The sequence below is a fragment of the Mustela nigripes genome, chromosome 16 (assembly GCF_022355385.1).
Source record: "Mustela nigripes isolate SB6536 chromosome 16, MUSNIG.SB6536, whole genome shotgun sequence".
Lineage (NCBI taxonomy): Eukaryota > Metazoa > Chordata > Mammalia > Carnivora > Mustelidae > Mustela > Mustela nigripes.
Window position 1 is genome coordinate 37,661,668 of NC_081572.1, and position 12,459 is coordinate 37,674,126.

The 12,459-nt window shown below is 49.8% G+C and overlaps 1 long non-coding RNA gene across 1 annotated transcript in view; it reads left to right on the plus strand.

Moving 5' to 3' along the window:
• Positions 1-3,666: 3,666 nt before the first annotated feature.
• The window catches only part of LOC132004172 (uncharacterized), a 43,591-nt gene continuing 34,798 nt past the window's right edge, over positions 3,667-12,459 (plus strand). Inside the window, exons 1-2 of the long non-coding RNA XR_009400437.1 lie at positions 3,667-4,055; positions 5,039-5,235. This is a non-coding gene — a long non-coding RNA (uncharacterized LOC132004172). The remainder of the gene's footprint in view (positions 4,056-5,038; positions 5,236-12,459) is intronic.

The window sequence follows — 12,459 nt, forward strand, 5'->3', positions numbered from 1 at the left end:
GCAAATAAAGTAGTTTCTAAACCCATTTGCAAACTGGAGCCACTAAAGCAGGTTGTTCAAACGCGATTCCCTGGGCCCCACCCTTGGCCAAGTACCCCGGGGAGAGGGCTCAGGAACCTCTGAATTTAACCAGCTTCCCAGGTGACTGGATGCAGTTAATGTCTGAGCTGATATTTGGACACTGTGGGCTGGATGACCAGGAGGTGGGTGGGAGAAGCCAGACTGTGTGAGCCTGGTTGGAGTGGGGTTTGAGGAGGTATTATAGGGGAACATGGGAAGTGCAGGGCTGGGCTTCAGAACAGCTGACATTTTTGTCTCTTGGTTGTGTGACCTTGAACAAGTTACTTAACCTCTCTGAGCTTTTGTTTCCTCATCTATAAAAAGTGGAGTAATAATAATAATTCCCTGGAAGGGCAGGAGAGAGGATTAAATTCTATGATCGATGGGGGTAAGATTCCTATTTACGGACCACACATCTCCCATGTCAGCCCCTCCCAGTTTGACCTACCCCCCCTCCTGTGGTCCTGACTGAGTCTGGCTCATAGCTCTGTCCCCTGGAATCTGGGGGACCAGAGGGTGAGCCACAGGGCCAAGGAGAGCAGGGGAGGGGCTTGGCAGAGAAGGAGAAGGAGAGGAACAGCAGGGAGAGAAGGGAGGAGTGGGAAAAGGCGGAGGGTCCTCTGGGGACTGAAATATGGCTCCTTCATTCCGGAATGTGCTTCTTAATCAACTTAATGGGCCTCTGACTGAGCAGGGGCCTCGGAAGCTAGGAAAGATGGGGATGGCAGCCTAGGCCGCCCACTCCAGGGCTTCAGAGAAGGGTTCTGCTGTGGGGGGGAGCCTGGGATCTGGGCTGGCTTTTGAGACCTTCATCATTTTCCTCCTGACCCTTGCCCTAGCCCCGGCCTGGCTCCTCCCGGATTTGGTGGGAACTGGGAGCCCTGACCCTGGCCTTTAGATTTCCAACTTCTGACTTAGCTTAGCAGCATCATGAATTCAGGGTGTGCTGGAGGGAAGGTGGAGAAGCCCACTGAGGGGTGGGTCAGTGGTCACGGTCATGGCTGGGGCACCCAGGGGTGGCTCTTTCAGATGCCATCCATCAGGAGAGCTCCAGAAATGTCCTTCAAGCAGCGGCAGTGACTCTCAGCCTGAGTCACTGGTGGTGCCAGCTTCTCGAGCAGGACGCCTTGTGGGTGCCCGAGCAGGGACGCGATGGTGGTAAGTGGGGCCGCAGCCATTTCTCTCCATCTGCTCTCCTTTCTCTGCCCCTCGAACTACTGCCCATGGGAAAGAATCGGGATCTTCCCTGCCCGGCCAACCATTCTAGCAGGGTAGCTGCTTTCTGATGGCTCCGGTCTGGGTCTTGAGCTTCCTGACCTTAAACTGGGGATCCTGATGCCACCCTCCCAGCAGCGAGGGAGAAGCGTGATAAGTGAGTGCAGCGCTTGAGCACCTCGGTGAGATTTGATCCGCCACTCGGGGCCTTCTGCCTACGTGGGAGGCATCTCAGATCCGGCCAGGTGGCGGGACAGGGCGCCAGGGCAGCAGGGGCAGGATGGTGTGGAAGGGGAGGGGTGGAAGCAGGAAGACGGAGCTTTCCCCGGGTGGTTGGGCAGTGCCCTTCCCGCGTGTAGAACTGAGGAAAGCGTGTCTTCCATGTGCTGCGTGTGTGATGGCCAGCAGCCCGTGGGCAGGCTGGGATCTTGTGCTGCCGGACCTTGTCACAGCTTGAAGGGCGCCACTGCCATCCCTTTGGGGGTACAAAGGCCAAGGGGGCCAGAGGACGAGGGGCAGGGTCAGAGCAAAACCCTAAATCTCAGGCTCCTGGTCCTGGGTGCATTTCTTACCCCATAATGATGATGGCAATGATGGGGATGATGACGGTGATAAAACGGTAGTACCAGCATCTGCTTCCCAAGGGTTTTACTAAGAATTGTACCCACGGTCACTCATTCAATCCTCACACCAACCCTGTGGGGTCGGTGTTATGCTTTACGCCCATTTGACTTCTGGGGGCACCGAAAAACGGACAGGTTTAAGTGATTTCCCCGAGGCTGCAGAGCTGAATGCGGTGAGAGCTGTGATCCACATCCACAGGTCACATGGCCCACTGCGGCCTGTAATGCAGTTTCACCGTGAAGTGCACAGATGTCCCTCCTTGCCCTGGCCCCCCGAGCTCCTGGCCTCTCGCTGCCCCAGCACAGACCTGGGGACCTGGTTGGGAGTAGGCGGGTGGGAGAGGCAGGGTCCTGATGTCTGAGACTCCTTCCTGGAGATGATTAAGTTGATTGCCTTGAGAACATTTTTTGTCTCCCTGGTGTCAAGCCCAGAGCAGCCAGGGAGACAATGGCTGCAGGAATCACATTTGTTAATCTTGCATTCGTTAATTTATTTTATTTTCCATCCTTAGAATTAGGACGAGCCTCTTGAACTCAATATGCAAATGTATGCAAAGCAAGATGAACAGACATCTTTAAAACCTTGGCACTTTGTTTCCCCTCCTTTCCATTAATGGAATTGCAGACCTCCCCAGGCAGTGGGTGGAGGGGTGGTGGCAGTGGGTGGGCCTGGGGGAGGGGGTCTTTTGTCATGTTTCAGGGCAAGTTTCTGTCCGTGAACTCATCTGACCCTGGGACGCTCTGCCGTGGGTCCGCATTTTACCTGGGAGGCCAATGAAGGTCAAAGCAGTGAAGTGACATATGCTCGAGGTCACGTAAAAAGGAAGGAGCGGAGCTCAGGTCTGGGGTTTTGGACTCCAAACCCCATGCTCTTTGCTCTGCACACGCACCCCCTTCTTCTGCCCACGGCCCCAGCACTAACTTCTTTTCTAGCTCTCCTGCAGGGGGGGGACATGCAGCTCAATGGCCTGGCTAGGGCCCAGCTGGGCCTGTAGTCCTTGAAATGTGGCATGCAGGGAGGGACTTTTGAGGCTTGTATCCCACCACAGTCCCAAGTACCTTCTCCCCTGCAGCCCTTCCTGCAGTTGGCCTTGGCCCCTTGGCCAGGAGGTGGAAAGAGGCTCTGACTGCTGCCCTGCCCTCCTCCTGCCCTCCCCACGGGGCCCAGTGGAGCGGGTTATTGCTTGCCAGGTGTTTAGCAATCTCTCGGATCAGAGGCCTTGGTCTAATTGCTAGAAAAGCCTCCCTCGGCTCCCCAGGAAGCAAAAGCTGACAGATTTCCCAGCAGCCGTCATGTTGCTGGAGGGAAGATGGAGAGAGAGGGAGGAAGACAAAGAGAATCAGAGAGGGGCACAGAGAGAGGTGAGTATCAGGACTTGCACGTCTCCAGAAAGGGGGATCCTTTCTCCCTTCTCCCTTCTCCCCCTCGCTGTTTGTCCCCTCCCCTCTCTCCCTTAATCTACCTGGAACCCAACTGCAAAGCTAACATCCTGAAGGATGAGGACAGGGCCACAGAAGGACCTGGGGACTGTGTGGGGCAGTGAGCTGGGTGGGATGGATGGGGAGGAGGGAGCAGGCCCCTGAGAAGAGGCAGAGAACATCAGCGAGTCTGGAGGAGCCTATGTAGGCAGAGAAATGGTTCTGCATTCTTTAGACCAAGCCCCACAGTGGGTTTGTGTCGACTCTACATGCTGAGCTGGGAATATTATCTGACCCTACTATTATCTGCCCTACTTCCCTGCTCAGATGGCTCCACCCTTGCCCAAAGCCCTTCCCTTCCTTAGACCCAGGAATGAGGAGTTCGGAGGCCCAAGGGAGAGGTCATGCAGACAGACCAGCGCCACCTCCCCGGGCATCTTGCCCCTGGTTCCTGCACCCATGGAGCATGTTCTAGGCATCAGCCTGTTGCTCGGGGAACTATGCCCAGACCCAAAGTGAGCCTGCAGGCTGGTGTCAAGGGAGAGGTGCCCACCATCTGCTCTGCAAAGAAACAGATACCATCAGCTCAGCCAAGTCAAACAGCCTGGATGAAAACAGGTTCTCCCGGAATCCCAATACCAACAGCCAGCGTCTCAGTGAACGATCCAGGGTCCGAGGCAGAGGGAACAGCAACAGCCCTGCCCCGGGGTATCAGCGAGCCTGCCCTCTCCACAGCAGGTGGGCACCAGGCCACCCAACCCCATGACGCTTCCCCACCCCCCATCCCCTTCCCTTCATTGAATTATTCTCCAGTGTCAGGTTTTACTGGGAAAGAATGAGAGGGAGTTTGAAAAATAAATAAACGTTTAAAAAAACAAATCAATAAATAAGAGAGCAGGCCACTCTTTTCCCCTTTAATTTTTTAAAGGAAAAATTAATTTTCCCTTCGCCTAAGTACCTGTCACCTTAAATTAATGTCTCTGAGAGCGAAAATGACGGAGAAGTTGGGTCATTAGGCAAATTTTAATTAGAGGCTCAGATGTCCTTTACTAATAAGATGCTACATATATTTCCTTCTGTTCTTGCCTCCCAACAGCCAGGACATCTCTGTAATGCAACCAAGGCCCCTGGAGGGCCAAGAAGTTGGGGCCTTGGGGAGATGGGTGTGGGGCAAGGGAGGGGAATGTTGGGGGCTTTTTCCATGCAGGGGAGGGAAGGGCAGGGGAGGGGATTGTGAGGAGAGGGGGTCCACTCTAGGGCCCAAATCAGCTTCCCTTTTCCTAATGTATGTTGTGTGTGCTGTGTGTGTGTGTGTGTGCACAAAGAGACAGTGTATCAGAGATAGCAGAGTGCTCAAGAGGTTGGGTTCAGAAGCCAGACTAGTCCAGATTGACATTTAAGCTCTAATTATATGTCCTCGAATGGCTACTTAACTTTTCTGTGCCTCAGTTTCTTTACCTGAAAAGTGAGGTTGAAATCGTTCAAATTGACTTAATAAACCCTTTGAACAGGTCCTGGTGAGGGTAACCCTTGATGTTGGCCACACCCAGGTGCTGGGGAGAAGGGGTGAGGGCACACGTGTGTGTACTTTTGTGTGTGTGTAACATTTCAAAAGAGACAGCACTGATTTTGGACTCAAGGGCCTGACTTTGAATAGGACATCTGCTACTTCTAGTCTGGGTGACGTTGGTAGGTCACCTTCCTTCCCTGGTCCTTTTTAGGTTTGCCATCTGCCAAGAAGCCCGAAGATGAGACCTGGGATTCTGACCGTCCCTCTGTGGGTAGGACATGCGAGATGAGACAAGTGACAAATGCTGGGAAGCAGCGCCGTGGATCAAGAGGCATGTCTGCTCACACTGGCCCTTGAGGGAGCCCCGATCAGCATGCAGGACAGGATGCCTGGCCTGCCTCCAAGCAGGTGTGTAGGAGTGTCTGTCTGTGCATGTGCTCAGGGACAGGCTCTTTGAAAGTTTCCCTCTTCATCCCTCAAGGACTCCTCTGTGCTCTTCCTGATCAAGTCCATCTCTGGCTCTGAAAATGGGCATCATTTCACCCAGGCCCACACCAGCCACGGTGCGGCCATAGAGCCCGGCAGCCCCTCTAGGGTGTGGTGGTGGTCAGACACAACCACGTATGCAGAAATTTAGCACATCCTACACTTCTCTGTCTAGATCTAACATGCTCAGGCTCGGGGCTGGAACATGATTCAGCAGGAGCTTCTCTTATCTTGTTGTGGGAACTGAGCCCCAAGGGACACCCTAGACTCCTCTGGCGATGGGATTGTCCATTTCTGGGCCTCCGTTTCCTCTGGAAGCCATTTAGCATGGGGCAGGAGGATACTGGCTATGAGCGTCACTCTGGATATTCTTGGATATTCTTGCTCCCCCTGGTCATGTTTGGGGAGAAAATGGAGAGTGGAAAAGTGCACAGGCTCTGTGGATATTAAGCACCTACCATGTGCTGGGCTGACCTTTTTATTCCTTTAACCAGCCCAGAGAGACTGTCATTACCACCTTTCATAGAGGGAAACACTGAGGCTGGGTAATTTTCCTAGGTCCCTCTGCTTTTAGTTCTTTCCTTTGTAGATAAGCATGGAGGCTAGTGGCAGGGCCCTGGGAGGGTCAGAATGTTCCACAGCCTCTGTGGATGGCAGGTGGTAGTGTTCTGAGCAGCTGTGTGCCTTCAGATGAGGCTCTGCCCCTCTCTGGGCCTCCGACTCCCTCTGGTGCTGAGAATCAAATGAGCTCGGGCAACATCTCCTGAGACCAGGTCTGGAAGACTCCTTGGAGAAAAGCAATAATGCAGGGCTGAGGGGCTGATGTAGGGTTGGTGGAGCTGAGTTGAGGCTCATTGGCCCTAAGTTCATCTTTGGGGCATGAGGTACAAGCGAAGGGCAGAGCTATTGCTGGACCATTACTCACCAAGGCAACACCTCGCTGCTGCTGGCTCCCTGGACCCAGCTTCCTGCAGAAAGGAGGGAAATTGCACTCATTTTCCAGGAACAAAGAGGCCAGCTCACTGACCCTGTCAGTTTCCTCCCACCTTTACTCTGTTCCCTACCTCTGCTTGGTTGTATAAGAACTTCTTCTTCCTCTCAGAGATGGGTGGAAAGACACCCCCCCCCCCCCAAGAAAAAACAAGCAGTAGGGCAAAGAGCTCAGAAGTGGGGCAGAGACCTCGAAGTCCTGTTCATCAATTTCTCCTTCCCCAGCTCACTTTGGTGGGGAGGGAGTCAGGGGCACTTAGGTAGTAGCAGGAAAAGTAAGGGTAGAGGCCCTCTAGGGAGAGCAAATTTGCTGATGGGGTTGAGAGGGAGCTGGGGGTAGACTGCAGGTACAGAGGAAGTCCAGACTAGGAAGAGAGAATTTGCTTTTTTGATCATTTGCTGTGTACGAAGCTCTTCTGCTTGTGCTATCTCATTAAATCCCCACAATACCCACCATTGGCCCATTTAAAATACTGCAACAGACTCAGAGAGGTTAAGTGATTTGCCTAAGAACACAGAGCATCTCAGATGGCAGGCTAAGGATTGGAACACCAGCCCTATCTGACTCCAGAGCCTTCTCCATTCTCCCATGATGCCTCTGCCCTGCCCAGAAGGTGGGAGTTCTGAGTTTCAGACAAGGAAAGAACGTTACCTTACTATGCAAATCTCTCTGAGCCTATATTTACCAATTATGTAAAATGAGATTAGACTAAATGATTTCTAATGTCTCTTTTAGTGCTGTCTTTCTGTGCTTAAGAGGGGAGAGTTTTGGGGCTCCCCAAACCCAGAGTCGAGAACCACGAATAGCTTGGAGGGACATTAGGGCATCAGGACTGTGGTGAGTGAATTAGAATGAGGTCTTTTTGACTTTCAGGACTTCATCATTACCACCTTCAGACACAGAGTACATTGTCTACTCATTCTAGCTCTGTAGCCATATGCCTACCCTAGGAAGGGAGGAAAGAGACAGCCCCATCTCTGGGATCCAGCAGGTGAGGAAACACGCCAGTACTTTCTCTGTGACACAAGAAACCCTTGTCTCCAAGCCACAGACCCCAATTAACAGCTTAGCACCAAAGTTCCCAAGATGCTTTCCTGTCTTTGGATACACTGAATAATGGAGATGTTTCTGGGGCTGGGAAGAGAAGGATGGGAGGTAGGATGTGAACCTGTAAAAATGTAGAAAGAGAGATTTCAGACTCCTGGGTGTTACACTTCCTTCACACTTTTAGGAAGGTGTCTGGCTCCTGAAAGGACTCCTGACCCAAGTATAATTTTCTTGTAATTAAACCCTTTCCTTTGAGCTCACACTATCATCGTAAGTATTGAGGAGTGAGAGAAAGAGGCAGGGTTCTGCCTCCTGGGGGAGACCAGCCGTTGTCCTGTGGGAATGTGAATCCAGTGAGGGTGACATAGCTCCCAATGAGGAGGAGCGTCCAACCCAACAAGCTATCATGGCTGCCTCCCTTGGGGCATTCTTGGGCTGGTGGAGAAGATAGAATCCTTGTCTAGTGGGGGTAATAGGGGGCTGGACTGAAGGAGTTAAAGGGACTGAAGGCAGAAAATATAAAGTTCAAATGCAAAAAGATGATATAACCGAGGAAGAGCATTCAACTTGATGCTGGAGGGAAGAGGGAGAGAGGTAAGTCACCCTCAGGGAGCCCAGGGGTAAAGTCGAAGTGTGTGTGTGTGTGTGTGTGTGTGTGTGTGTGTGTGTGTATGCGCACACATGCAGTCACATACCCAGGACAGGAACTCCTTTGTTTGACAGAGACTGTAACAAGGAAACTTCAAGAAAAGGATTCTCTTGTCTTGTTCCTCATCATCTGGGGCAGAAACGCTCAAATTGGAAACACGTATAAATATCATGCTTCCCTCTACCAAGTTGAAGTTGTTAGATTTTGTACTCTTTGTTGAGTTATGAGAAAAATGTCTGGAAGTCTCAAGAGCACATTTGGTCATTGTGTGACTTTAGAAGGCGTCTTTCCCCATTCTGGGCCTTAGTCGGGTTGACGGAATTTAGAAAGTCTCTCAGATCTTTTCTAGTCCCCAACATTCTTGTTTTTATTTTTGTTTTGTTTTTCCCCTTGTAAGCCTTCTCAACCAGCTTCTTTTAGTGCTGTCTTTCTGTGCTTAAGAGGGGAGAGTTTTGGGGCTCCCCAAACCCAGAGTCAAGAACCACGAATAGCTTGGAGGGACATTAGGGCATCAGGACTGTGGTGAGTGAATTAGAATGAGGTCTTTTTGACTTTCAGGACTTCATCATTACCACCTTCAGACACAGAGTACATTGTCTACTCATTATAGCTCTGTAGCCGTATGCCTACCCTAGGAAGGGAGGAAAGGAGGCAGGATCTGTCCGTGGTTCTGAAGACCATGGGGCCAATGAGAATCTCCCATCTGGCCCAATCACAGTCATGATTGAAGTAATCTGAAGTTCAAGTGGCCTTTGACTTCTTGCATTTCTGCGGCGGTGTTCAAAGTCTTGTGGTATATCTGAGATGAGTGAAGCAAAGAAGAGAGGACAGAAGAGAACCTGTCATTCACTAAGTCCTCAGGAGAATCCTGTGAGGAGGGATTGTTATTATCAGACTAGTTTTACTGATGTGAAAGCAGAAGTCCAGACAAATTAAATATTTGGTCCAAACCGACCAGTTAGCAAGTGGTAGATCTTAGTTTCCAGTATAGAACCCATACTTCTTCCACTGCAAAATGAATGGCTGACTAGGTGTAAGAACAGAATGGGTCTACAAGAACCTCTTAGTGAGTCCTTTCAGATTTCCCATCTCTTTCTACCTGCACCCCTGTCTTGGTTGTGACAGGCAAAATACCAGATTTCTTCTCAGAGTCAGTCCATCTTTCTCCCTTCTCTGAAGAGTGAAGCTGGGCGGGGCTTCTCTCTCTTTATCCTTGCCCTCCAGATCTCAAATATGCCTCTTGGGAGAGTTTTTGTCACACTAAGTGGCTTTGCAAGATTGGAAATGTTCAAACAGCCCACTCTTCTCCACAAGGGTCATTTGGTGGCTCCCTAGAATACTAAATCTGCAGGTGGGGAGACATCCTGCTGGGACACACTCTACTCACCCAGTATCTCCTGCTGATGCCGTTCTTTCTCCACTTCTCACCTCTACATTGTGTACAGGGAATTTGTGAGTAGTAACTGTGTTAAGGGAGAAGAGCCCCCTCGAATGCCCAAAGGAAAACACTTTCCTGTAAATGTTGGTAATGTGATGGATTTGTCAACATAACTAGAAACCAATTGCATCAGTTGTGAAACACAAATCAGGATTCTGTTTATTCTGCTTCAGTGTAAAAATTGCTAAAATGTCATCAAGAAAGGAAGTAAAAGCAAAGGAAGCAGGATGAGAGTCACCAGAATCCTGGGTTTAGAAAACAATCAGGATAAAGTTTATTAGCATGAGTCAGCACCTTGGACAGAGACAGAAGATTGTTATCTGCCCTCCCCCTTTCTCTCTTTTTAAGGATGCTCTGCCTATGGCTAGGGTCAGGTCCTCCAACTGGCAGGCCTCCTTTTCCTGACCCTTGCCTTCCCTTTGCCCTAGCTTTGGCATCTCCTGGGGGCTGTGAACAGCTGGCACTGTCCTGGCATACTTACAGGATGAACTTGCTACTTTTCAAAGCTCAGGCCTCCGACACGGAGGGCATCTGGGCTGCTCAGGCCTCCTCCCCACAGGGTAGGTGACCTTCTTCTTTGATGAAGGAGCAGGTGGGTCGGTTTGGCTCTAGTGAGGATTTTTTGCTGTGACAGGTGGCCTAGAGCGATTGGACAGGAACCCTCTCCCTTCCCCCACATCCAGGAGACTCTGGCTACAGGGAAGAAGGAGAAAAATTAAAACTACAGTTTATTATAAAATTAGGGCCATAAAACCACAGGCTATAGCAATGTAACAGCCACAACCATAAATATGGAGCTCATTCGATCATCGAATAGGTGATTTTACACATTAAGCAGAAACACTCATGTACAGGTAACAGAGAGCAACTGTCGTGTTTCTGTTTGTGGCAATTACTGCCCCTTTATGGAGTTCTTGTGACTGCTTATTGTTGAATAGATGGAGGTCTGGGATGGGGTAGGTCAGTGTATATAAAACTGTAGCCAGCCTCCAAGGAGCATGGGCCCAGTGTTCAGGTCAGATGGGTAATGATAACATTGGGATGTAGGAAGCAGGATGTTGTTTGCTTGTTGTTGTTTTTCTAATCAACATTTTCATTAAGTTTTGCTCTGTGGTATGCAGTGTAACCCTATCTTTCATCTTCCGATGAAATCTTCAGTAATACTGGCTTCACTTGCTAAGACTTTATGATGGATTTGGATCAGCTTTGGGGGCTTGGCCCTCCTTAAAGGTGGGTGCAGGTTGCCAACCTGGAGCTCTCAAACTGGTTTCCAACTCCAGGTAATTTAAAAATGGTTCAGCATAGAGCAGAAGCAGAAAGAGCTTTTTTTCTTGAAACACCATGAATAATGAAAGTCCTGTTGTGTTTCGTGAGCTATCATCAAATGTGATACTGGTCCATAAGACTGGAGCATTTTGGTGGCAGGTTATTTTCCCTCCTAGTCCTTCTGTTTTTCCTGGCTCCAGCCTCATCAGTAGAGTACCTCTCTCTCTGCTAACTCCAAGGACAATGCCAGCCCAGGCCCTTCCAATTGCCCAGGTTCCAGCTTGCCACATGGAAATAGAATGTTTTGAAGTATTCCTTGGGTTTTTCTCCCCCCACCAACCCAATTTTTATTCAGTGAGTCATGGCCACTGTCAACATTGAGAACTCAGCTCTGGGGCTGGTTTTTGAGCTTAGGCTCCTCTCTTCCCATCTGATAAGGGTTTCTGTGACCTCCCCTGATCTGTCAGGTTCACAAGACAAAGGTGGATTTGTAGAGTAGGGTTTTTTTTCCCCTCCCTGAGTTCTAGAAAAGGCTTAGAGGCACAGTTGGCCATTATCCAGAAATGTCTCTAACAAGGAGTGATACATTCTAATCTCTAAATTCAACAAACATGCTTTCAACAAAATTTGATGAGCACCTATGGTATGCCAGGCTCTGGACACAGGGGTGTAAAGTGAATTAGACACAATCCCTTCCCTCAAAGCATTCCCAATCTGATGGGTGGGGGAGTTGTGAAAGTAACAAATAAGTGATAACGTAATAGGGGATGTTATAACAATAAGACTATGTAATAGGGGCTGTATAACAGTAAGACTATTGCCATGTCATTATCTGGGGGCTAACTAATACATTACCTGTGGCTAAAATACTTTAAGAACTGGGATGTGCTTAACTCCCACAAAGGGACCTAGAAGAGGTGAGTAGTGCATATTAAGACCTCTTTTGTGAAGGGAGAATGTCTGTGATTCCTTGTCGGAGGGTCATATCCAAGCCCCTACTTATCTCCCAGCCGGAAGAGCCCACCTCATCTTCTCCGTCCCTTCTCCAGCTTGGGATCCCTTCTGATCCCAAGGTTAATTCCTTTCTGCCATTGCATTCATTACCCCTGCCCCCAACTTCCAAGCCCCTTCTGAGAAGTGAGTACCTCTGGGTCCAGTGTTCCCTTACCCACAGATAACATGTGATGGAGGATTGACTACATTTTTATTTGTAACTCAGCTCTATCTGCGGCTTCCTTCCATGCCCAATTAATTGAGATTTAGCCATTTATATAAGCAGCAGAACTATCCTGGGGAAAGGGGTGAGGGTCACTTGCTGGGGGACTCTAGGCCATCTTTCTGAAGGAGGGGTAGCATGAGATATGGGACTTTGAAAGATGTAGAGATATATAATTAGCTTGGTTTCATATCTGTGAATGTTGTAGGATGTGGAGGTTGGTGTGGGACAGGTAGCTGACTTACCCTCTTCCACCTCCCTTGTGTGTATTCTGGGGAGGACCCTGACCAGGCTTATGCCACAGAAAACCCTGAGCATCCTTCCCCTGTCAGATGGCAACCCAATATTCTGTAAGCTGGCTCTTGTTCTCATTTTTTCAGAGGTGAGAAAAGTCATACCCTTTCCTCCTCTCTCCTGCAACAGTTATTTCAGTGATCTATACTGCCAGGAATAATCTTAATATGGCTGTAGAACTTTGTAGTTGATGAGTCTTTCCACTTGGGTGTAAGCAGAGCCCTATAGTATGGATAAGTTGGGAA